At 44.4% G+C, this 27,301-nt stretch overlaps 1 long non-coding RNA gene across 1 annotated transcript; it reads right to left on the bottom strand.

The window, feature by feature from the left end:
- Nucleotides 1-2,902: 2,902 nt before the first annotated feature.
- LOC103640539 (uncharacterized) lies at nucleotides 2,903-4,759 on the bottom strand. Its single transcript, NR_158209.1, has 2 exons — nucleotides 4,347-4,759; nucleotides 2,903-2,952 (listed from the first exon to the last, which is right to left on the bottom strand). It is a non-coding gene; the product is annotated as an uncharacterized lncRNA (long non-coding RNA).
- Between the last annotated feature and the right edge of the window lie 22,542 nt (nucleotides 4,760-27,301).

The following is a 27,301-nucleotide window of genomic DNA, read 5'->3' as shown; positions in this document are numbered from 1 at the left end:
GCGAACACAGAGAAAAGAGAAGAACCCCAATTCGGAAGCGAAAAGGATCAGAAGAAACCAGAGGCGACTCTAGGTTTGTGCACGATGTTGCGCACAGGAGGTCGGTGGCTCCTCGCTCCAGGGCTCTGGTGGCGCGGTCTAGGCACCGGTGCAACCACCTATGTGGACTTGGCCACGACGACGGCGGGGGTGAGTGCATACCACGAGCAGGTGATGGACCACTACAACAACCCGTGGAACATCGGTTCCTTCAACAAGGACGACCCCAACGTCGACACTGGGCTAGTCGGTGCATCGGCCTGCGTCGACATCATGAAGTTGCAGATCTACGTCGACAAGGACTCCAACAAAATCGTCGACGCCTGCTTCAAGACCTTTGGTTGTGGCTCAACCATAGTGTCCTCACCCCATCGGTGAGCCCCCTAGCCCTAGCGCCACATCTAGAGTTCCCCTCGCTTTCCCCTAGGTGGTTTGGGTGTGGCGTGTAGTAGGCTCAATCCTCCGTTTTTGTGAATCAAGTTACACCACTTCTCTATATCTTCTCCTCTCTACTTCTTTAATGCAGCACTTTCGTGCGTCGTCTCCCACTTCATGTGTTCGTGTGTAGTCCTCAAATCTGATAAAGTTTACAATATTGCTACACTAAGTTCATTGAATTTGGACAAATTCATGAAGTTTTCAATGTTGCAAGTAAGAATTAAATGATTGTATAATTTTTTCCTAGATTAAGATGCTCCAAACCACATATCATTCATGTAACGACATTATCGTTGTCTAGATTTCTAGCCTATTATAGCTTTATCCAACTCATGCATATTGTATGAGTTATGTATAGTTGTTGAAGCATGTCTATTTTATTTAGCTTTTCAATTACAATTGTTGCTTTCATTGCATTTTGGCTTATAATAGTTTGAAATGTCTTTTTTCAGTTGTGAACTTAACATTGATTGATCTTTTAGGGTTAACAAAAGTTGTTGTATGTATGTTGTTCTTCTATTTGTTAAAAAGAAAAATAAGTTTTTTCATTTTCTATATTAGTGTTAGACTCATCACTAGCAACTTGTTCATTTGCTAATACACAGAGGGACAATCTAAAGGAGTATGGAAGATATAGAGAATATGCTCCGCTCATATGTTGATATGGTAACAAATTAACTTAATACGGTTATACTTTAATTGTCATATCTTCACACTGAGCCCTTTCTTCTTGTATACCTGCAGCGTGGTTCCATTAATCTGGCGCCTCTTCAGTAGTGTGACTCCTGTCCTCCATGATCTCAAGGTGAGTCATATGCCCTCTTACTCAGATCTAAACTGTGTTGGATGCTTTCTTTTCTTTATCTTCTCCTTAGCAGGACATGATTTTCTCCTATTGGTTTGCTCAAGTTGTGTTTATATATGATGTCTGGTAGCTCATTGTGTTCATACATGATGCCAGGGCTTCATCTTTATGCTAAAACTACATGATTAGGAATCCTAAATATAAATCGCATAAATGCAAGGTATTAACTTAAACCTAATTAGAAATTAATGTTGTGAGAGTTTTTTTTAAAAAAACTACTAATCAGTTTATATCTTTACTAACTCTGGATCTATGTAGTCCGCAAATCTCATAAAGTTTACAATATTGCTAGAATAAGTTCATTGAATCTGGACAAATTCATGATTATGTATTATCTAAAATAAACCCATGCTATTGTCACACCCAGATTTAAGGGACAAAGTCGGGTGCATCTCATACATGCGCCAAAAGAGACAACAGAGTGCATAGAGATAAATGTCACAATATAATCAGAGTATTTATTACATAGCGGAAGTCTTACAGGATAAAAGATAAATATATAACGAACTAAAGTCCATCCTTGGCGCCAGAAAGTCAACTAGGAGACGCCACCTAGATCAAGTCAAACTCCTCGTTGTGTGGCTCCTCTTGAACCACCTGTTCTTCTCCTATGGGGGGTGTGAGACAGCAAGGGTGAGCTCACACATGTTCATCGCTCAACAAGTTGTGGGAAATAATGTGCATGAACTCACCAAAGGTGGGAGTTCATGTGATGTGTAAGGCTGATCAACAATAGGGGTTAAAGTTGAGCATTGCTTTTAATAAGTTGGTCAAATTTTATTAGCAGTTACTAAATGTAAGTAAATACCAAACCATAATAAGAATAGAACAAAATTAATAAATAATCCCATGCAAATGCAAATGACAAATTGAATTTAAGTTCCATAATTTAATCATGCGAGAGTCCTGAGCTGCTCATGACCGTGAGCTCGGCTAGTATACCAGTTTTACACTCTGCAGAGGTTGTACCCTGTACTCACAAGTCATGTTACCCATCTGCCAAGGGGTCATGAATCCCATACACATCTACCAAGGAAGCGAGGCAGGGTAACACTACGAGGCCTTTACAAAGTTCCACTAGCTTCCGAAAACCCGCTACAGTTTATGGGAAGAGCACTTTCAAGAATCTCTCGTCTGACCGCCATCGCAGCAAAATCAACCCGAGAACCTCCCTGCATGCAACTCCCCTACTGCCCTTACCCCTTTTGGGTAAGGTACTCTTCCACTAGCTTTCCTAATTAGTAAGTCAAGGGCGTCCCATTCCACCCTTGTGGTGGCACGTGTTTCTCAAGTTAAGCTCCATATTCCAATTAAAGATAATGATCTTGACATGAACATAATAACATAATAGAATAATTGGAACATGGATATAATGAAATATTAACCCAAAATCATGTAAAGCAGTAGCAAAACTAGCCAAATGATTCACGGGTAATCAAGGTAAAAGATAATCAGACTAGGGTGACCTATTGGGTCCCATCAAAATTAAACCTATGCATTGAATAGTGATAATAAAGAACATTATTGGGTAAAAAGTGGTCAAGAGCACAACTTGCCTGGCACTTGAGATTCTAGGTACCAGGATGATTCTTCAAATCCTCATGACCTCACTGCTAGTCGTAGCAATACAAACATACATGGTATAAACAAAATTAACACCACACCAAACATAAGAACAAACTGAATAATAATAATCTACGCATAGCTACGAGATCGTGGGATCGAGAACTACTAAGATCTGAGTCAGGGTTACGAAGTTATGATTTATGGGGAATCTATGTGGTTTTACTATTATAAATTGATTAGTATACATCATAAGAGAAAATATACTCTTAAATAAACAATTCAACTTTAATCTTAAGTATAACTTAACTAGAGATCATGTTTTAACCACATTATAATTATGGTCAGGTTAGTCTTGATTTAGAAGAGCTAATCTAGTAGACATAGGATAAATAAATATCTAAATATTAAATTATGCAATATGGTATAATTAATGTTGTTACTGTGTAGTAAATACTTATACGAAACTAACGCAACTAGAACGAGTCAATTCAGAATTAAAACGGAGGAGTTATGAATTTCCGAAGGTTTTATGTATTTGATACGAGATTAATTAAGAGATAAATTTTAATATGTTTTTCATGTCAAAACAGAGACATCACTTTTTTAATATGTTTTTCATGTCAAAACAGAGACATCACTTGATAAACAATATTATTACAAAATTATAGAAACTGGGATGGATTAATTTGGACTTAATATGAAATTTCTATGAATTAAACAAATTCTAGCCATTATTTTCATATTAAAAATCCATTTCTAAATTAATTTTCCTGATTTCTTAACTCCCTGGACTGCGCCTCAATTTCTAGAGAAGACAGGGGCCTCCTGGTAAGTTATCCTAGACTCAGTGAACAATCCTAGTGGACTGCGGGTTGATTCAGTTATTTCTCGGGGTCTCTTACGCAAAACGCCCAGGCCGAAGGGGTATCGTTGCTTTTCGGCCGTCCGATCAATAATGGACTGCCACAATTAGATCGCCAAACTAGAATACTCCTATGCCATCACAGCCACACACGACAGGATCAACGGCTCTGATTTAATGTGTGGGAGAGAATACGCAAACAACCGATCCGACCATCCGTTTTGATCTCAACGGCCTAAATTCAATGAAGACCTAACCTGATCTTAGCCCTCCGTATCGAGATCAATGGTCAGAACTATTTCCGAACCGGTTCAGACCAAACTTGATCGCATCCATTAACAGCCGATCCAATGGCCAACGAGCCGCCCCTATAACATAATCTCGATCACTAAAAACAGAATCAACGACTCATGCCGTTCTTCTTCCATCCTCACCGCACAGCTACGGCGAAGGGAATCCCCACCCGGCGGCGCACTCGCCGGAGTCACCAGACCGAGCACAACGTGAACCAGATCCTCAATTAATCCCTGCTACACAAAGTAATGGCAACGGCGAACACGGAGGAGGTGAAATTACCGAGGATCGGGCGCGCGAGCGAGCTGTCCACGATGAGGGTCGACTCGCGACGAGGGAAGAACTCCGATGAGGAATTCACGAGATCCTGTCGGTCCTCAACGTCCGCGGATGCACCGTACTGGTACCCAGCGCCGCTGCGACTTCGCTCGATCGCACCACCAGGGCAGGGCAGGTAGCCAAGAGCAGGTAGCCGAGAGCCCCAGGCGGAGCCGCCGCCGAGTCCCTGGCACAACGATGCCCTATCTCTCTCTAGAAATTAACGGTTGAGGAACGACGAAGGGAGAGGATAGAAGGTCTTGTGCATAGTTTTTATGGCCCAGGGACGTCGGTCCACAATCTCCAGCTGGAGTTTGTTGGCGGACGCGCGATCCGCACGGTCAGTTGAGAAGCCAGGTCGCGGACAGGGAAGGAGGCCTTGACGACACGAGCCCAAGCGACGGTGACACGAGCTGGGAGAGAAACGTGCCACTACCGTGCTATCCGCGCCACCCGCGTAGAAATCGGCCACGACGGTCCGGCCGTTGCGGAGGTGGGGAGACGACACTGACCAGGTAGGCCCACGCATCAGTGGTCGAGCACGCGAGCACGCGTGGAGTCGCTGACAAAGGAGCCCCACAGCCGACGGGCGCGCGAGCGGGCCCGCGGGACAGTGGCCAGGCACGCACGTGAGGTGCGATGGAAGGGGGGGAGGTTGGCTTCATGGGCCGCGCGCTGGAGTGGTGATGATGGGCCGCCCGATGATGATTCGGCCCGAGTGCACAATTACTTTTTTTCCATTCTCTTTTCCATTTTCCTTCTCCTATTTCTTTTCTCTATTTCCAAATTCAACTTAAATTCAATTTTAAATTCAAACCTTGTGACAAACTTTATCCTCGGATTAACATACAATTTGAACATACTCGAAATGTGATGGATTTATTTATTTATAAGTTTACTTTGAGTTGTATTATATTCCTCTCTCGTTTTCTTTATTTCATTTCCAATTCTCTAAAGTGCACGTTTGGTTTGAATTCAAATTCCTATCTCATCATTACATTTTTATCATTATTTTTTTCTTATACAAATTTTGGGCCTTACAACTATATAGTAAGGTCATCATGTTGCCTCTTGTCTTACATTTAGATAATTTAAGGTTGTGGATGCTTGTGTCATACTATAACTGAAACTAATACAATAGTTGTGCAGCAACATAGAAAGGTCGTCTACAACTGTGAGACACAAGCATTTCCAATGGCACGATGGGGACACGTATTTGGGTAGTTGCGGTTCATGGCCAAGGCCTAGTTGGACAACCAGGGTGACATGCACGACATCACTATGAGTGCGGTGGTGGTGGGAGGACGGGGATGCCAATGTAGAGATTACTATTGTCATCAACAATGAGAGCTCTTTACTAGATCTTCTTAGGTAAATATCTCACGCTCTGTTAGTTATTTGGTTCTTAATTTTTTTAATGTTCAGTTGCATGCTAAATGTTGTTGCATTAAGGAACAAGTATGTTTAAAGACCATCTTAAACTATTGAAAGAGAAATAGGCCTAAAAACCATTTCTGCACTTATTTTGGTAATTAATGACCATCACAACCAATTGAGCTAACTAATTTATCAGGTTATGATTTCAAGAACTCAGAAATACTTCAAGAAAGATCAATCCTTGAAATTAAGTCATCGTTGACCGTTTGGGTCCGTCAGGAGGACTGTCTGCGACACCTCGGACAGGAACTATGTTGAAAATCACACTTATACTACGGACTGTCCGAAAGAGAGAAGAACATCGTCCGCCCCGTTAAAATCCCTGAAAAAATCTAAAGGTGTCGGGTTCAGTAAAATTCATTTTTAGCGCCCACGCGGACTGTTCGGGTGCACGACCGAACCGATCACGACTCCTTTATCTTACATCCGACGATGCATTTAATGCACTTATAACCGTTAATATAGTCGTTACTGCTGGCCGTTGTAAATCAAGTCGTTAGTGTACAGAGGTGGACCATCCGAAGGAAAGGCACAGACCGTCCGCGCGTGACAGAAAAGTTGGCAACAACTAGGATGTGGTTGGTGGCTATAAATACAACCCCAACCACCTCCATTCACTTCACTTAAGCCATTACAACTCACATTCATTGCAAAAAGCAAAGACTTCATTCCATCCACACTCAAAGTATCAAAGTTATCTCCATGTGCCATAATTGTGTTTGAAGATCATTAGTGATTAGTGCTTTGGAGAGACTCAAGAGAGTGTGACATTGTGATTTTGTTATCGCTCTTTTGGCTTGGTTTTCTTGATCGTGCTTTCTTCCTCTACTTCTAAACTCTGATTGACTTGTAAAGCTAGCAAGAGACACCTGAGTGTGTGGTGATCCTTGCAGGATCTAAGTGACCTTCGAGATTAAGGAGAAGCACTCAACCAGTCTAAGTGACCTTTTAAGGGAGGTAAAGGGTTTAAAAAGACCTGATCCACGTGGCCTCCTCAACGAGTAGTAGGTTCTTCGGAATCGAACCTCTAGAAACAAATCTTCCGCACCCCGATTCATTCTTCCTCTCCCCTCTATAAGTTCTCTTGCTTGAGATCATTTTAAGTTAGCTCTCAAAGTTATCCACATTGATTAAGGAACTCGTGGCAAGAAGAACTATCTTTCGTACCCCGATTTCATTATTACTCGTTCTAACGCTAACCTCGGGTGAAGTTTATGTTCAAAGTTTATAATTTTCAGGTTTCGCCTATTCACCCCCAAGGCGACTTTCAATTGGTATCGGAGTCCAACACTACATTAGAGTCTAACAACTCGAAGTGATGTCGGTGAACACGTGAAGAAAAAGGTGCCTACCGGGGAAAAGCCCGAGACTTCTGGAAAGAAGCATGAGGACAAGACTCCATCAAGAGAGATAAAAAAATTCGGCGACAAACACGAGCACAAGGAAGAGTTCACCGGTTCCATCAAGTCGCACAAGAAGAAAGGCGACTAGAAGAGATTGAAGAAAGTGGTCTACTATGAGACCGATGTCGCCGGGCCATCGACTTCAGACGCCGAATCAACCTCTTCCAAGCGCAACGAGCGCAAAAAAAGTAATCAAATTCCTCTTTGCTATCCTCTCAATCCTAAATGTACTCCATTACTTCCCGTTACATTAGGAAAACCACCATATTTTGATGGTGAAGATTATTCTATGTGGAGTGGTAAAATGAGGCACCATCTAACCTCACTCCACGAAAGTTGGAATGGCAGTGAGTCAGGTTCGAGTCGGGGACCCGAGGGTTTTGAACCCGTCAGGTCCGAGGTTGGGTCATATACTTCTCTCGCTGGGCTTTAGATTCGGCGACCCGAATTATTACAGGTTCGGGGCGGGTTTGAATACCCACCCGCGGGTTTTCTATGGGCCCCCGAACTACACACAGACACACATTGTAGCTCAGCCCACAAGCACTCGTGATTAGTGTAGACCCTAGCCAACCAGCACAGTCTGGCACCCTTTCCTACCACTCGTGCTATGTTACATATATAGCGTAGATTTTGACCATAGTGTGCAGTGATTAGCGGGAGTACCCATCGATTTCCATGTTCGTCTTGGCAGTCTGCCCATTCGCTGCCTTATGGCCTGAATGTTGTTGAGGGGCGACAGCAGCTTTGGTCGCAGGGCCTCAATAATACTCTCACACCCAATTTCAAACTGACGAAGGCTATTGGCCAAACTAGAAGATGTGGTCTTGTCTCCAAAGAACGAACTGAGCGCGTGCAGATCCACCACTCTCTTCAAGCACTCCACACATCTGCAGACAGCCTGGTAATGGATTGAAAACAAAGGATGTGTTCACTCATGACCCATGAAAACTTGTGCCATTGCGTTTACGCACCTTAGGGGTGGTTGGGAGTGAAGTTTTTTCACAGTTTTGGAAGAATACTGCAGTATTCTCAAATACTGCAGTATTATATACAGAATGATTTTTGTCAAGCTGGCTAAAATCTCTGTTTTCAAAACTTAAGTATTGCAAATACTATAGCTGTTTTAAGGTATTCTAAACTTAGGTCTGGACCTCAGTTTCCAAAATTGTGGTATTGTAAACTGCGGTATTGTCATGACTAAAGTATACTATAGTATTTCAAAACTGTGATTTTCAAAAACTTTGTTTCCAAACAGGGCCTTAGGCTTATTGTAAAGATGGAGAACCTGTGACAAACCCCATATGTGCCCACGGGAGCAACTTCACTCGTAGCTGGAAACGAGGACCTCACTTATCAAGACAACCGATGAGCAGACCTCAAGAGTATGCCATGTTTAATGAGCAGTTTTTTTTGTTAATTTGGTCGGGTTTCGGGTCCCCCGCGAGGTTCAGGTAGGGAATAATTTATCGACCGGATTATTCGGTGAAAAATCTCGTTCCCTGTGAACAGCTGGAGATGATTTTAACGAGAAATTTCACTAAATTTTGGATCAAATTTATTTTTTTAAAAACATAAAAAATGGGGAAAATCTATAAAAAACTAGAGTCTAGGGATTGTTCTAATATTGACCACAACTTTGTGGGTTTGAGTCACAACTATCCGTATTGACATAACCGACAGTTGTACGATCCGACATATGGACAACTATTTTATGGTATCACAAACTTGGATCCATATGCTTCTACAACCTTTCAGGTGTGTTACTTTTAGGTGTGTTACTTTTCCTTCGTTATTAAATATTTATTTGTTGTTCATATTATCTAGTTAATTTTATTTTATAACTGTATAAGTGTTGGGGGCCTTCGGCTTCCGAAGGTCCTCAAAAACATAATTTGACAATGTTTTTCAAGTGAAATATGTGAACAGGTATCTTCGGATTCAGATCATGAGCATACAGAGCATGGTCAGGACGAAGCCTGAGCGAGACGAAAGGTGATTATGACGAAGGACAAGGTAATCATGAAGCTGTGCGCAGGAAAGCTTCGGCATGGCAGTAGAAAAGGGGAACCGACTTAAAGATGAAAAGACAAATTAGACCTTGAAGAATTACTATAGAGTTATTAGCAAATGTAAAGGGCATGAATGTAATTTTACATGGGCTGCGTCCCTTGCCTATAAATAGATGAACAGTACTCCCGTACTGTTCACGCTGACTGGGCATTCACTTTTTGCATCACGCTTGTACCCTTGCTTTCCTTCAAACCGAAGGTACATTTATAATTTGTTATTGTTGATATGGTAATGCAAATAAAAATAAGTTGATAATAATGTTTAAGTGTTTATGTTATTTTTCGTATCTTGCATATGAATTTTTCCTCATCATTTATTGTGCTTATGAAGGTTTTTCCTTCACAACCTTCGTCCGGAATTCATTATATCCGAAGGGAAATAATGTCTCGAAGGACGAAGGACTCTAAAATTTAACACTTTTTATGTTGCCTTGTTCTTAACTATTAGCATTTGAGAACAAGTCCCCAACATTGGCGCACTCACTTCCACTTTTTGAGTTTTGAACACCTTCGGCAAGCATAGACCTTCGTCATGCCGCCAAAGAAAGCTTCATCAACAGGGGCTGCCGCTCTGCAGCCGCTGGACCCCAACCAGGAGACCCTCTCTCTTCGGGAGGCCCGAAGCCAGAAGAGGAAGGCCACCAGTCCAACGCCTCAGGAGGATGACTTGTATCAAGAGATTAGAAATATGGAGATGCTCCATCAGCAGGTCCAAAGGAAGAAGGAAAAGATGGCTAGGCTAGCCGACTTGCAGAGGCAGATAGACGAAGCCTCCGAAGAAGTTCGCCATCTTACTCAGGATGAGCAGAACCGAAGGCCTCAGCACAGAGAGCTTCATCAGGAGGGCTTCTTCAACGAGGAGGATTGGTATGAGAATTTTCATTATGGAAAATTTTCTTTTGATGATGCTTCTCCTCTGTCAACAGAACTGCAGGCTACACCTTGGCCTCCGTCTTACAAGCCACCTCAACTCCCCATGTACGACGGACATTCAGATCCGAAGCAGTTCCTGATGAGCTACGAAGCAACAATATCTTCCTATGGTGGCAATACTGCAGTCATGGCGAAGTCTTTCGTTATGGCTATCAAGAACGTTGCACAAACCTGGTACTCCTACCTTCGGCCAGGAACAATCACATCATGGCAGAAGCTGAAGGATATGCTGATCACCAGTTTCCAAGGGTTTCAAACGAAGCCGGTCACCGCTCAAGCCTTATTCCAGTGCACCCAAGATCACGAAGAATATCTTCAGGCGTATGTCCAAAGGTTCTTACGCCTGAGGGCACAAGCGCCAACAGTGCCCAATGAAATTGTCATGGAGGCCATGATTAAAGGGCTTCGGCCGGGACCTTCAGCCCAATACTTTGCCAGGAAACCCCCTCAGACTCTGGAGAAATTGCTTCAGAAGATGGATGAATACATCCGCACTGACAATGACTTTCGACAGAGAAGGGAGGAAGCTTACAGATTCTCCGAAATAGCCAGAGGCTTCGGAGGGAGGTTTCATCCCAGACATGTCAGATCGATTCATTCCACTCAGACTGATGATAGGGGAAGCCAGCAGCAGAGGCCGCAATATTCCTCCCAGGCTTCGGGGCAGCAACAGAGCTATCCTCGGCCTCCAGCTCCAAGGGGCAGAGGTGCCAGGGGCTTCGGAGGAAGATTTGGGGATCAGCCCAGGAAAAAGTATTGCTTATTCTGTGGTGAGGACAAGGGTCACACCACCAGGATGTGCCATGTTACCATCCAGAAACAAAAGGAGATAGCAGAAGCTGTAGCCCAACAGAGCCAGCCGATGCAGGTCATGCATACTGCTTCGTACCATTCACCTTACATTCCAGAGTTTGTAGGCAACCACCCTGCAGCTTCTGTTGCTTCGGCAAGCCAACCTTAGACATCTTGGCAACAACCTCCACCGCCACCACCAATGCAACGAGGCCAACAACCAGAAGGGAGTCAGCATACCCATCTCCAATGGGACTTCAGAGAAGAGTCCGAAGCTCGCACAGTCAATAGTACTATGCCAGAATCGAAGCATATTTACTAACAAATATCCTACCTTGGCAGCAGTTTTTGCATTCAGTATCATTTTCTTTTTAATAAGGAACAATTATTGAAAGCCTAAGTGCTTCTTGTCGTTTTCAATTTCTTGTAATAGCTTCGTTTTCGCCACAGTAAAAATATACCTTCTCCGCAGAATGGCGAAGTTGCCGAAGCATAAGAATTTATGGTTACAGGAAGAACCTTCGAAATAACAAAAAGTCATTCTTAAGGGAGCGCAGCGTAAGTTTTCTGCTCAAAAGTCATTCCGAAGGGAATGCAGAGCTTACAGCGAAAAATAAACGCTGATTCCGCTGAAAGTAAAAGGCGAAGAAGCTCCTAAGGGAGGCTTACAACGAAAAATAAATGCTGATTCCGCTGAAAGTAAAAGGCGAAGAAGCTCCTAAGGGAGGCTTACAGCGAAAAATAAACGCTGATTCCGCGGAAAGTAAAAGGCGAAGAAGCTCCTAAGGGAGGCTTACAGCGAAAAATAAACGCTGATTCCGCTGAAGTAAAAGGCGAAGAAGCTCCTAAGGGAGGCTTACAGTGAAAAATAAACGTCGATCTTCGGCAAATATCATTTTGCATAACATCACATCATCACATCATTTGCATAGCATAACATCATACATCATATTGCATCAATGACGCAAGAAGGGGGTTCAATGTTGATATTCAAAGATTGTTTCGAAGAAACAGTGCCAAGGCACAAGAATAATTATCGAAGAAGCATACCTTCGTCAAACTCCGAAATGAAAAGATCTATTGGTAACTGATTTTACGACGATTGGATGTTTTTATGAAAATACGGATATTATTTACGAAGCATGAAAAGAAGGGAAGGTGTTTTTTCGTCGAAGGCTCAAAAAATGGTATGTATGTAAAGTTTCATGCATCGTAAAAATTGAACCATAAATAGCTTATATATTGCATTCAAAGTTACAAAATATTACACATGTTGTTCAACAAATATTACATTCCAAATATTTTTACAATAACATCTAATCTTCGCTTAGAACTACTTCTACAGCTTCGTTTAGTAGTTGATCAACAACTTTATCCATGATAGCTTCGGCCATTTTCTAATTTCGTCGTCCCCCTTCGCGTGGGGGACTGCCGATGGCTCGGCAGGCTCTGAGGGAGGAGAAAGTGCGGCAATGTTACAAAGTGTAAACAAGTTCGAAATCAAAAAATTACAACAAAGAGCCAAAAACTACTAGTCAATACCTATTTCCCTTCGAGATCCGCACTTTTCTCAGCGGCCTCTGCTACTTTTCTAGCGTCATGAATACCTTTCTCGCTTTTTCGTATAATTTCTTAGGCCATCTCCCGACCACCATTGTCCTAGATGTCGGTGAAAAATTTTCCACCGACCAGGCTCGCTTCGGCCGAGGGGTCATTTATATCTTCAGAAGATAAGGCGGCTTCGAATTGTGCCAAGGATTTCACATGGTCACAACCCTTCCTCTCCAAAATAGTGACAATCCCCCTAGCACCTGAAAAGGCACATATGTCTCCGCGGCTATTCAAAACTTCTTCAAAAGCTTTAGCTTCGTGGCTGATCCATCCAATTGGGCCTTCGGGGTCACCCCTTATGAAGTTTTCCTCACTTGAGAATGCGCCAACGCTGGCGAAGCTGGTTCTTATTTTCTTAACACATCCTATAGATTTTTCATAACACCTTTTCTTGGATGCACGAAGCTCTTCAACGTTTTTTTTTCTAAATGATTGGCCCATTGTTCACTAATTTCTCGTTTTGTTTCTTCAAGTGTGCACTCTTCTTTAGCTCTGACTAGCTGTTTCCGAAGATCTTCAATTTCGCGCTTCTGAGCCTCAGCTTGAGCTTTGAAAGCAGCTTCGTCTTCTTTTATTTTATTCACTAACGAGTGTAATATTTTATTTTTTTCGAGACCTTCGTTCCTTAGTTCAATTACTTCGGAACGAAGGTTGCTCAAGGCTATGGTACATCCTTCGTCTTCGGCATCTTTTTGTGCCCTGAGGGCATTGCTAAGTATAAGGCCCTGTAAAAAATGCGTTAATAAGTTCAGGCAAACGAAAAATTTTGGTTTCAAGAAATAATACAAAGATCTCATTTTTTCACCTTTAAGCTATTGTACGCCTAGCTGTCGGCCAGCTCGTTTTTTGACAACACCGAGAGCCCGTCTTCTAATGTTGGGAATCCGAAGCTCTTGCTCATTTCCCGACAGACAGAAATCTCCTTGCTGTCAGGGAGACAATACAAGAAGTCTTCTTCTCCGCTGCCATTGAATATCAATGCCCCCTTTGGATATTTCAGTTTTTGGGCATAGAACTGAGCCTCTTGCTTTTCTTTTTCAGTCAACTCTTTCCTCGAAGCATGTCATAAAATATAATTGAAAGCTTCGGAAAATGCTTCGGGGGCGGCAGTGCCAGTTTCTTCAGCCAAAATTTGTTCTGCTGCTTCTGTTTCTTTGGTTCCCAAGGATTTCACCTTGGCGGGCTCTGAAGGCCCAGCTTCAGTCTCAGCTTGGTGCTTTGAAGTTTCGGCACCAAAGGCTTCAATTTGCACTTCGGGAGTTTCGACAATTTTCTTCGGAGTAGTGCTTGAAGACTTTATTGTCTCCAATACATCCAGTACATTAACCATCCTTTTTCTTTTGGGGGTCATTGCTGGACCCTTTTGGCTTTTTGGTACTTCAACTTGTGCTGAAGGACTTAAAATTTCAGATGTCCTTGTTTCTTTAGCCTTCGGTTCTTCTATTTTCTCTATCTCCGGCATTATGACCGACTCTTCAATATTCGACAGGGGAGTCGGCTCCTTGGCTTCGAGGGCCGAAGAGGTTTCACCGACAAATTCAGGCACTGTGGCCGGTTCAATATAGCGTGGCCGGTGCGTAAGAACCTTCATCTTTTTCCTCTTCGGCGCTGGCTCACTAGGAGCGGCTGAAGCAACTTCCTTCGCAGAAGCCGTATCTTTCCTTTTTTGACCCCGTGTTGGGTAACGGTAGTCAGGATAGACGAACCCAATGGCATCAAATACTCGATTGAGTCTTTTCTTCTTTCGGCCTCTGAAGGCTGCAGACAGTGCAGTATCTTCTGCCTTCGAGTATGGTCCAAGCAGTTCATCGCTTGTGGCCTCAATACATTTCAGCCAGTCATCATCTGGCTCGACAAACTGATCTCCATATCTGAAGGTATATTTTAGCCTAACTAGTCCACCTTCGTCAGGTTTGCTGATGGTTTCTTTTGGCATTTCCCACTTTTCCACAAGTGGCCATACTCTGAAGGCAATATGCTCCTGGATCAAATCCCTCGTCCCGATGAAAGAACAAACTACACCGAAGGCTCTCCGGCATTCTTCGGCTGCTTCGTCAATGTCCACCTTTGGTTTCCGAAGGCCGAAGCGCTGCCAGATGGGGCGCATGATGATATCTTTAATATCTTCTCGCGTCTTCAAGTCGTTCTTCACATAGAACCATTCCTCCATCCAGTCCCCAGGCCATCTCTTCCGAAAAGATGGCACGAGACAGCTTGACCCAGAGCGGGCACCGAAGCTATAACAGCCAAAATTATTGTGATATTGCTCCTTACCCCATGGTTTCGTCTCATACAATAACTCATGCATACTGCAGAAACTTTTTGCATTTGGCTCCAAACCTTGGCTCTTCACGGCCCATACGAAGATTCCCATCCTTATGATTGCTTCGGGAGTAATTTGATGGAGGCAGATTTCAAATATCTTCAAAACTTCTACCACGAAACTGCTCAAAGGAAATCGAAGTCCAGCCTTAAAGAAGCTTCGGAATATCACGACTTCATTCTCCTCAGGAGTCGGATAAGTTTTCTCTCCTTCGTCAGCCCTCATAATAGATAAATCCCGAAAATATCTACCCCTCATATTGACAAGATGGCTTTGTTTAATGCTTGATTTTCCAAAAACTGCATGGCTTGGTCGCCAAGGTCGATCTTCAGAATCTTCACCACCACTTTCCACATCATAGCTGTCACTGTCACCAGTGTCTTCAGACAAACCCTCTAAAATCTCCCTAGTAATCTTCTCTGTATTTGTCTTTGCTATTGATCCAAGAAAGCCGAGATTCATCTCCTCAGAAAGGCTCAGCTTCGTTTTAGCGACAACTTTCTAGTAGTATTCTCTTATTGCTAGTAGTTGGGTGAAGTTGGGCTCTAGCTTAGGGTTTAAATATTTGCTTAGGGTTTAATTGTTGTTGAATTTTTAGAAAAGCCCAATTCAACCCCTCTTGGGCATCGTGATCCTTTCAATTGGTATCAGAGCCTTATTGCTCCTAGATTAGCTTAACCGCTAGAGTAGCGATGTCCGGCGGGGATGGATGTGACACCCCAGTGTCACCTAGGGTTTCTCTTAAAAAGCCAAACCAAGAACTATTATTTTATGTGAACTAAAGTAGGCATGAGTACCAAAACAACTTAAGTAATAAAGAAGTCACCAAGCTTATACTTAAAAGTGTCATGATCAAAACAATTGAGTCTCTTAAAAGATAAAATTTTGCAACCCTAATTAAAAACCCTAAGTGAGCCCCATGAGCAAAATTCAAGAAAATAAGAAAAAGGGAATCAAAAGTTTAAAATTTTGAGTTGAGCCAATTATATAAGTTAAAGTATATTTGATAAGCAACAAGAAAGATTGAGAAAGCTTAGCCAAAATAATCCAAATAAAACCCCCAAATCAAGCTTCTTTTGTTGGGACTCATTGGGAATTCTGAATTTCAGAATTCTAAAATTCAGACCTCGAGCCAAAGATCAGGGATGTTCACCTTGATCCCTAACTCGAATCCTAATGGCCCCATTGACAAAATTGTGTCTAACTAACCCCTCTGTCGTGTGCCAGAAGATGGCATTGGGACGCGAGCCCTAGACACGACAAAACTTGGGATTTGCCTCGGGTTTGGGCAGGGAGACAGACCAGATTTCCTGGCTCCATATCTCTGCAACCAGTAGGCAAAATCCTATGACCCCCACACAAGAATGGTAGCTTGTAGGGAGGAGAAGAGGTTTCGTGCACTGACCAAGGCGAGAGCAGGCTCGGATGAGCGACCACACGCGCCAGAACTTGAGCAGAACGCACGGGCACACGTGTTCGACCCTGGTCGGCACGCCAGAGCTCGCTCAACCCGCGCGCGCTCACCCCGGCGTCCGGTCAAGTCTGCCGCGCGCCCACGCCCTCGGCCGTGCCCGCCCACGCCTATAAAGCCTCCCCGGGCGCACCTCTCTTCGCCCCGCACTCACCCTCTCCGGCCAGCCACCGTTCCTTAGCTCCGGCGAGCTCATTTCCGCCCGCCATTGCCGCCAGAGCTACGGCCGCCGTGGCCAGCCCACTCCAGCCACCCTCCAGCCCAACCAGTGCTTCGGCTAGCTCCGCCAGTAGCCCGTGAAGCTTGCCAAGCCCTCGGACCCGGCCGGACTTCACCGGAGGCCCGAGATCAACCTCACCGGACTTCGGTCTTCCGCCGCCGCGCGTGGACCGAGCTATCCAGTGAGTCTCCACCCAATTCTTTTTGCTCATGTCTTCTCTGGCATCCCGTGGACCTCCCTGACCTATTTAATTGAACTACCTCGCCGTGACTAGGCCTGTCTCCTCGCCGCCGACGAGCATCCCCGCCTGCGCGCGTGGACCGACCGACTCCGGCCATCTCCGACGGCGTTCCGCACACCGTTGTGATCCCCGTGACCTCCCCTTCGCCCTCGACCACTTCACCGGAACAGTCTCGCCGCCGGTAAGCCCCTCCGCCCTTTTCTTCGCCGCGGCTACTGTTTAAGGTAGAAGAAGGACCTCGGGTTAGGTTCTGTAGAACCCGAGGGGTTTTCTGTAATGTCAGCGACTCATGTGAATAGTAACCTAAGGACTGATTCGTGAGGAAAACTTAGAAAACCGCCAGGGACCCCAGTGCAAAGTGGATTTCCATTTAATCAATTTTGTTATTCTTTTTAAAATGACCAGAGAACTTAGAAAATCCATAACTTGATGGAATCTTAATGAAAAGCTGTCAAACCAATTTTGCTAGCTCTAGAATATTATGACCTATCATTTAAAAATAGTGAACCATGTGCCTTCTGTTCTAAATTTCAGAGTTTAAAATTAAAAACAGAAACCCCCTAAACCTTGTTTAATTAAGGAAAATTAGTTTTTCTTTTGTGCTGAGCTTAAGAAAATTTGTAGATGCTTATACCTTAATTAGACACTGTTTAAAAATAGTAGGAGCCCCAGCATTAGAGATTATGATGTAGTTATTCATTTAAAGCCATTTTGTCCAAAACTTAGAGAAAATCAGAAAAGCATTAGAAAATGTTGAACAGTGATTAGTAATATTTTTCCTAGTTTACTTATGCAACAGAGAACCTAGGAAAAATGCAGAGACCATTAATTAGGACCAGTTTCTAATTAAGATGCTTTAATTAGCCTTATATAGACTGAAAATCAATTATTAGAATTGCAAAACTATAACCAAAGTAGTTAACAAAAATCCAGTGAACTTATAACCACCAAAGCCCCACTACAAAAATACAGAGCACCCCAGCGTAACTTTTTAAGTAGGGAAAATAAATACAGAATGATAATAAGGCATTTTCCCACTAAATCATGAGCAACCCCAAATAATGTGATATTGGGCAACCAAAATTTTGCTAAGTCCATGATGAGATAAACCACCAGAGAAAAATACAAACCCATGAAAAAGAAGTAAACCCATGCCTTTTGCTAGCAATTTGTGAGAAAGGCCATTTAGCTCAAATAATGCAAACCACCCCTTCCCTTAAGCAAAAGGAAGCCAAACTTCAGAATGATTGCTCTTGCACAAAATACCAACTAAGAAAAATAAGAACTCTGTTGTTTGATGTTTTTCAATATAGTGGTAGTAGAAAGCACCCCTTTGGCTAGAAACCTTAAGAAAATCTTAGGGAGAGAATTAAAGGGTATTAATGACTAGAAATTTGTATCAAGTCATGTTATAACACCTAAAAGCCAGCAAAAATAAGTTTTTGAGAATTACCCACTGTTAAATAATAGTTGTAGTTCAAAGTACCCCTTCTGCCCTAAAATTTGGTAATTTTGTCCAGAGAAAACCATTCACTTTCTGATCCCCAAATTTTGAGACAGAGCAACACACACCAGTAACAAGCCACTGTAATTTTTGCAGAATTTTTAGAATTTTTATAAAAGCAACTTGTAGTTCAAACCTACTCCAAAACATTAAAAGAATAAAAGAAAAAGGAAAGAAGAAATAAACCTCATCTCCATAAGTCTAACTTAAGAACTTATCATTTATCCCTAAGACTTAAAAGAAATTCAGTAAAACCCCAAAGTTTAAACCTACCCCTTACCTTAGCTAAGTTTAACCCAATTTGCCAAGTATACCACCCAAGGGTTTTACACAAGTAGAGTTAACTTGATTAAATTCAAAAGACCATACACCTGTAAGGTTATAATTTCTAAAAGCACATATCATATCATGCATATATCTTACGCATTGCATTCATTAGATTGTAATCTTGCCGACGGAGAGTACGTGCTCATCCCCGAGCAAGGACCTGTCCAAGAGGAGGACCAGGAGCAGGCTTCAGAGGCTGCTATTGAGGATCTCCCCGCAGCCCCAGCAATTGAAGGCAAGCCCCGGTTTTATGCATAACCATGTTAATATATGCTACTTTACTACACTTAATGCTTGTAGGACTGTAATGTGCACTTAAGTGTAGGAGTTGCTTGAAACCTCTAGTTGCATGAACTTAGGATTCCTTTTTGAGATGAATACTAGTATGCTAGGTCGAGTAGCTGCTTGCTAATCAGGATCTCGGTAGAAGTCGAGTGATTTTTCTAGCACTCGCGCGAGGTCAGGAATTGATTGTATTCATCTTGATAATGGGATATATGTTGGTCCGTGGACTTGGATCCAGGGAGGATGCCTTGTCTAGGAGATGGGAAAAATGAATTAAGGATTAATGTGTGGATACCTGAGTCAAGCTTTTGAACGTACTAAGCACATGCCGGGAAAAATGGTAACCGGTAAACCTAGTACCTGAGTGAAGCCGGGCGCGGACTTTATCCCTCATGCGACCTGAGACAGGGTCTCCCATGCTAGCTATGGTGGGTACAAGTGCGGTCACTGCACGGCGGCAGCCGGGGTCAGTGGAGCATTGTATGCCAAGGCGGTGAGGCCTAGACGCGAACGGGGAATCAATGGGGACGGTTGTCATGTGCGGGGTCGGAGTACCCTGACATGCCGTGTGTTTAGGTTTACCTTGCAAGGTTTTAAACTCGATTCGAATCGTCTGCTTCTCGCAGCTAATGAGACTGCTTGATTCCTTGTACTACATCGAGTAAGAAGCGAAATGTGGTTATATGAGATAACTTGTTGATTGGACTAATTGATTGTTACCATGGATGCTTAGAAGGAGCAAATCTAGCTAAGTTAATGATGGTAGAATATGAAAAGCTAAAATTTGATTTTAGAAACAGCTAGTGCTTTTGGCAAACCAAACCCCTCAGCCAAACAACTGCATAGTCTAGAGGTAGAGGAGTAGACTCCTCACACTGGTTAAGTCTAGCTGAGTATTAGTATACTCAGCCTTGCTTGTGGCACCATTTTTGCAGGTACCATGCAGGATGTAGTTGATGGTGTGACTTGGCCTACCACCCTGCCACCGGGTTGGACGGTCGAGTGGGACGTTGCTCCGGCAGGAGAGGAGCATGAGGAGTAGTGGGCTAGGCCTTGCCCATTTCCTCATTACCGACGACATCGATTATCCGCTGCACTTTATTTTGTGAACTTTATGGCTACTCAAGAACTCCGATTTATGTAATAACTCAGTACTTAATCTGAGGTTTCCTGTTTTATTGTATTTCTTCTGTGACTCACCTTCGAGTGAGATTTGTGGAATTTGATCCTGGTTAAGTGGCTTTATCAGACTAGATCTGAGGGACTAACGGGTTATTCCGATTTAAGTGTGTTACGGCCCCTGAGGCGTGACTTAGGCACTTAAGCTGGAATAATTCGGGTGGTTCTGCCACAGCTGGTATCGGAGCAAATTCCACCACAGAGAGGGGCAATAAACCATGGATACCAATTTTCATAACCTAAAACTTGCCTAGAAACTGCTACGAATCGTCAGGACTAGATCACTAGACCTAGGACGAAAGGCCTTAGGCATAGAGGGAGAAATAGGTGGCTAATTAATTAGGCCCTGTGGGCCAATACTTATATTTTTTTAGGATGCCCTAAAAAGGCACCCTATTTTCCTTTTGAGAGGCAACGTTTCTTTCCGCATGCATGCATTATAAAACACAAAGAGGAATTAAAATTTGAGCTAACCCCTTTTCTTCGAAATCATCCGGGCTCTCTTTTTCTTTTTCCTTCCACCATAATCTTTATCTTTGATTCCCTTCCGCAGATGAATTCACCCACCCCCGCCAGTGGAGGAGACTCTCGTTTCAGTTCCGACTTCCTTTCTCGCGATGGCTTTCCCTCCATCTTGTGGGAAGTGCTTAACTCCGCCGGTTACCCTACGCCCCCTTTGTACACGGTGCAGTTGTATGAGGAGCATCGGGTACCTCGTTGTCGGGTCTGGCTAACTTTGGAGGCTCATCCCCTTCAGCCGGGTTGGCGTTCTCTTGACTCTGAGACGATTGGACTCAGGACGGACGACACCGTTGAGGCAGCAGCCATGAAGACTCTGACGACTTTCTGTGGCTACCATCCCCTGGAGATGGTGATGCACCCCTTGGGACTCTTCCCTGCTGAGAAGAAGGATGATCCCATGTGGTGTAACCGCGTGAGCCATGTGAAGGATGTGTGGGCAATGTATCCTGACTTGGTTGGGAGGGTCACTGTTCAGTGCATGAGTGCGCTGTACCGCCTTCAGGCCCTTCAGAGCGATGCTATGGCACTTCTTGCTAACACCGCTCAGGCTGCCAAGCTCACCCTCGACAGTCGGGAAGATTTTGTGGTCGACCTATCCATAGAGTTGGTGGAGAAGGATCTGCAGGTGGAGAGGCTGAACCAGCGTATTACCACCCTGGAGCAGCAAGTGGAGATCCGAGATAACACTATTGATGTCTTGGAGAACCAGCTTCACGACGTGCAGAGGGAACTTGAGGAAGCCAATGACCACTTGGACATGCACCACCTGGAGATGGAGGCCAATGAAGCAGGAAGCGAGGGAGAAGAGGCTCCCGAGGAGCTAGGACCAGCCCCTGGTGCCAATGGGACTACCTCCGCGATGCCTCCTTCACCCGTGTCCAGTGTCGCTTCCACCGCTCAGGGTTAAGCAGTCGCTTCGACGTTTTTAGGAGGATAGAAACCTATGCGAGCTTAGTAGTATCACATTTTGGACTAGGCTTGTGGGTACTTTCCCCTGATTACTGTAACCCTGTGAACTTTTGATATCTGTGGGATCTTTGTCACCATGTTATCTTCATTTCGAACCTAATATTATGATTATGGCATTTCCCTTCCATATGAGATGATATCTTGTCGTTCGGAAATGTGAGTTGGGATAACAATGGCGACAATCTCTGTTTTCAGATGGCAGCGAGGCAGCGTCGCGGGCAAAATGAGCAAGCTCCCCCGCCACCTCCTCCGGCTCCCACAGTGCAGGAGCTGATGGCCCAGCAGAATGAAATTCTGCGACAGCTCTTGCAGCGCTAGCCCCACCCTCAGCATCATGGTGGAGGCCAGCATCAGCGACCTCCGGCTATGGCAACATACCAGGAGTTTCTGAGCACGCAGCCGCCCTTGTTCACCAAGGCAGAGGATCCGTTGGACGCCGACGTGTGGCTTCGCGTCGTCGAGTCCAAGTTTCCCCTCCTCACAGGAGACTGCCCTGATGAGGCCAAGGCTCGCTTCGCCGCACAGCAGCTTCGCGACCCTGCTCGGACTTGGTGGGACCACTTCCGTGCTATGCTCCCCGCTGATCGTGAGGTATCTTGGGAGGAATTCAAGACTGCCTTCAGAGGACACCACATTCCAGCTGGCATTCTTGATCGGAAGTTGAACGAATTCCTGGCCCTCAATCAAGGAACCCGCACGGTACTGCAGTATGCGCAAGCCTTCAACGACTTATGCCAGTATGCAGGGTATCATGCTGATTCTGATGAAAAGAAGAGGGATCGCTTCCGCAGGGGTCTCAATACCAAGCTACGGGAACGACTCAACACTGTCCGGGCTGATAGCTTCAATGAGTTGGTCAACATGGCCATCTCCCAGGAGGATTGCATTGTTGCTCACCGGGCAGAGAAGAAGAGGAAGGCACCAATGGCAGCACCATCCGCTCAGGCTCAGAGGTTCCGGATTGTTTCTCACAATCAGAGCAGGGGTTTTCAGCAGCAGGCAGGCAGATGGGTGATCAGGCCACCTCAGCAGCAGCAGCAGACGACACCCAACCGCTATCCAGCTCTCGCCCTAAGAAGCAATCAGCCTCCGCAGCAGCAGCAGTTCCGCCAGGGCAATGGGAACAAGTGTTTCACTTGTGGCAATGTGGGCCACTATGCCAAGAATTGTCCCAGGAACCAGCAGAGGCAGATGCCAGCACCAAATCAAGACAAGGGAAGAAAGCAGAAGGTGCAAGTCAGGCAAGGGAAGCTCAACTTCACTGCTCTAGAGGAAGTGCCAGAAGGAGCTCCTATCATGACCGGTACCTTTTCAGTTTATAATCAACCTGCCTTAATTCTGTTTGATTCTGGTGCATCTCATAGTTTCATTAGCCAAAAGTTCAGTGCTAATTGCAAACTGCCATTCTCTCATTCAAAAGGGTCATTCATGATAGTCACACCTGGGGGTAAAATTGCAACTAATCAATTAAACCAAAGTGTGCCTATTCAACTGGGAAGCCACATTATCAAAACCACTCTTCTTGTGTTGGGATTGGAAAATGTGGACATTATTCTAGGGGCAAATTGGATGGCCTTGCACCAAGTTGTGCTTGATGTAGCCAGTCGTACCGTGGAAGTTAATTCTCCTTTCTGCGGGAATTTCACTTTGATTCTGCCTAGTCAGGGTTCTTCTCAGTCATGTGCTTTCTCTATGACGGAGTTACCCCTGAAGAAGATCCCAGTGGTCTGTGAGTATGCAGATGTCTTTCCTGATGAATTTCCAGGAATGCCACCGGACCGGGATATTGAATTCGCCATCGAGTTGCAACCGGGAACGACCCCACTTTCCAAGAGGCCCTACCGAATGCCACCCGCCGAGTTGGCAGAGTTGAAGAAGCAGTTGCAAGAGTTGCTGGATAAGGGATTTATTCGCCCAAGCACTTCGCCTTGGGGATGTCCAGCACTGTTTGTGAAGAAGAAGGATGAAAGCTTGAGGCTGTGTATAGATTACCGCCCTCTTAATGCGGTAACTATCAAGAACAAGTATCCTTTGCCTCGTATTGATGTTCTCTTTGACCAGTTGGTCGGAGCTAAGGTGTTTTCCAAGATAGACCTTCGCTCTGGCTACCATCAGATCAAAATACGAGCAAGTGATATTCCGAAGACGGCATTCTCAACCAGATATGGGCTATATGAATTCTTGGTGATGTCATTCGGGCTGACAAATGCACCAGCATACTTCATGTATCTGATGAATTCTGTTTTCATGCCGGAATTGGACAAGTTCGTGGTGGTTTTCATCGATGATATTCTGGTGTACTCAAAGAACGAAGATGAACATGCCGGGCATTTGCATGTAGTGCTTCAACGTCTGCGAGAGCACCACCTTTATGCCAAGTTATCCAAGTGTGATTTTTGGCTTAAGGAAATCAAATTCTTGGGTCACACTATCTCTCAAGATGGAATAGCTGTTGATCCTGACAAAGTGCAAGAGGTGATGAACTGGAAGCCACCAACAACTGTCCGTCAGATTCGGAGTTTTCTGGGATTGGCTGGTTATTACCGAAGATTTATTCCGGACTTCTCTCGGATTGCGAAGCCTATTACTGAGTTGCTGAAGAAAGAAGTCAAGTTTGTTTGGAGTCAGAAGTGCGAAGATGCCTTCCATGCATTAAGGCAGCATCTGACCACAGCCCCAGTATTGGCGCAACCCGACAGCAGCAAGCCTTTTGATGTGTATTGCGATGCCTCTGGCACCGGGCTAGGTTGTGTCTTGATGCAAGACAACCGAGTCATTGCTTATGCCTCAAGAGCACTCAGGCCTCATGAGCAAAATTATCCCACTCATGACCTTGAGTTAGCAGCAGTGGTTCATGCATTGAAGATGTGGAGGCACTATCTAATGGGAACCCACTGCAACATCTTCACTGATCATAAGAGCCTTAAGTACATTTTTACTCAGGCTGATCTCAACATGAGGCAGAGAAGGTGGCTAGAGCTGATCAAGGATTATGACCTGGAGGTACATTATCACCCAGGGAAAGCTAATGTGGTAGCTGATGCCTTGAGTCGGAAGTTGCAATGCAACTGTATTCTGATGGATTCTCGTGTTAACACCTTGTGTGATGAGTTGAGCAAGATGCAAATTGAAGTAATTCCTTCTGGTTCTTTGTCTCACATTTCTGTTGAGCCAGCTTTGCAAGACCAGATTATCATGGCCCAGCTCAATGACAAGGGAGTGCAGACTATCAAGATGAATCTCCATCGGAAGGTTGAGAAGTATAATTGTTTCCGCCAGGATGAGAAAGGTGTGTTATGGTTCAAAAGCAGATTGGTAATTCCTAAGGACCAGGATCTCAAGAAGAAAATTTTGGATGAGGCTCATCTCTCCAAATTCTCTATGCATCCGGGAAGCACCAAGATGTACCATGATTTGAAGCTTTTGTACTGGTGGACCAGAATGAAGAGGGAGATAGCCCAGTATGTATCAGAGTGTGACACCTGTCAGAGGATAAAGGCAAGCCACTTGAAGTCCACTGGAGCTTTGCAACCACTGTCCGTACCTTCGTGGAAGTGGGACGACATCAGCATGGATTTCATTGTGGGTCTGCCCAACACCTCTCGTCATCATGATTCAATTTGGGTTATTGTGGACCGATTGACGAAAGTGGCACATTTTCTTCCTGTGCACACCACTGATAAGGCTCAGAAGTATGCAGAATTGTATATCGACCGGATCGTATGTTTGCATGGATTACCTCGGACCATTGTTTCTGACCAAGGAGACCAATTTGTTGCCAGATTTTGGGAACAATTGCAAGAGTCTTTGGGAACCAAGCTAATCAGGAGTTCAGCTTACCACCCACAGACTGATGGCCAGACGGAAAGGGTAAACCAGATTCTGGAAGATATGCTGAGAGCTTGTGCGATCGATTGTGGCAAGAACTGGGATAAGCACCTCTCCTTGGCAGAGTTTGCGTATAACAATAGTTATCAATCCAGCCTAAAGATGGCACCTTTTGAAGCTCTCTATGGAAGAAGGTGCAGGACACCACTCAATTGGTCTCAGCCTGGTGAAAGAGAAGTTTTTGGACCTGATTTGGTGACTGAAGCCGAAAGGAAGGTCAAGCTAATCAGGAAGAATCTAGAAGCTGCTCAGGCCAGGCAGAAGAGCTATCATGATAAAAGAAGGAAACCTCTCCAGTTCGAGGTGGGAAGTTTTGTATACCTTAAGGTATCACCCACCAAGGGAGTGCAGAGGTTTGGGATCAAAGGCAAGCTAGCCCCTCGTTACATTGGACCTTATGAGATCATCGAAACATGTGGACCCGTGGCATACAAGCTGAAGTTACCTTCGAAGATGTCTGCCATTCACAGTGTATTCCATGTATCTCAGCTGAAGAAGTGTGTTCGATTGCCGACTGAGATCATAGCAGAGCCAGAATTGGAGATAGAGCCAGATCTCTCGTACCAAGAGTACCCCTCCAAGATTCTGGATTGCAAGGAAAGATCAACTCGGGCTAAATCGATCAAGATGTTCAAGGTCCAGTGGAGTAATCACTCAGAGGAGGAAGCTACTTGGGAAACCGAGGAATTCTTAAGATCCAACTTCCCCGATTGCCTACCTAAGGAAGCTGGTATGTAATCACCCCCAACCCCTCCTCCTGCCTTTCGAATCTAATTTCCAAAAATATGATCTTAATTCAGAATGAAGTAACTAAAAGATAAAAACTTAAAAGGACTTCCTTCTGAAGTTGCAAAGAGAATGACATTCGAAGAGCAGTTTTGCCCTAATAATAACAATCCCCACCCTTTTCCTATCAGTCTCACCCTTCGCTTCACCTCGGAAGGACTCTGGCCCGAATCTCGGGACGAGATTCCTTTAAGGGGGGAAGGCTGTGACACCCCAGTGTCACCTAGGGTTTCTCTTAAAAAGCCAAACCAAGAACCATTATTTTATGTGAACTAAAGTAGGCATGAGTACCAAAACAACTTAAGTAATAAAGAAGTCACCAAGCTTATACTTAAAAGTGTCATGATCAAAACAATTGAGTCTCTTAAAAGATAAAATTTTGCAACCCTAATTAAAAACCCTAAGTGAGCCCCATGAGCAAAATTCAAGAAAATAAGAAAAAGGGAATGAAAAGTTTAAAATTTTGAGTTGAGCCAATTATATAAGTTAAAGTATATTTGATAAGCAACAAGAAAGATTGAGAAAGCTTAGCCAAAATAATCCAAATAAAACCCCCAAATCAAGCTTCTTTTGTTGGGACTCATTGGGAATTCTGAATTTCAGAATTCTGAAATTCAGACCTCGAGCCAAAGATCAGGGATGTTCACCTTGATCCCTAACTCGAATCCTAATGGCCCCATTGACAAAATTGTGTCTAACTAACCCCTCTGTCGTGTGCCAGAAGATGGCATTGGGACGCGAGCCCTAGACACGACAAAACTTGGGATTTGCCTCGGGTTTGGGCAGGGAGACAGACCAGATTTCCTGGCTCCATATCTCTGCAACCAGTAGGCAAAATCCTATGACCCCCACACAAGAATGGTAGCTTGTAGGGAGGAGAAGAGGTTTCGTGCACTGACCAAGGCGAGAGCAGGCTCGGATGAGCGACCACACGCGCCAGAACTTGGGCAGAATGC

Source organism: Zea mays, chromosome 1, assembly GCF_902167145.1.
Source record: "Zea mays cultivar B73 chromosome 1, Zm-B73-REFERENCE-NAM-5.0, whole genome shotgun sequence".
In the NCBI taxonomy this organism is placed as follows: domain Eukaryota; kingdom Viridiplantae; phylum Streptophyta; class Magnoliopsida; order Poales; family Poaceae; genus Zea; species Zea mays.
The sequence above is the reverse complement of the archived record's forward strand: the minus strand, read 5'-3'. Positions and strand labels throughout refer to the sequence as shown.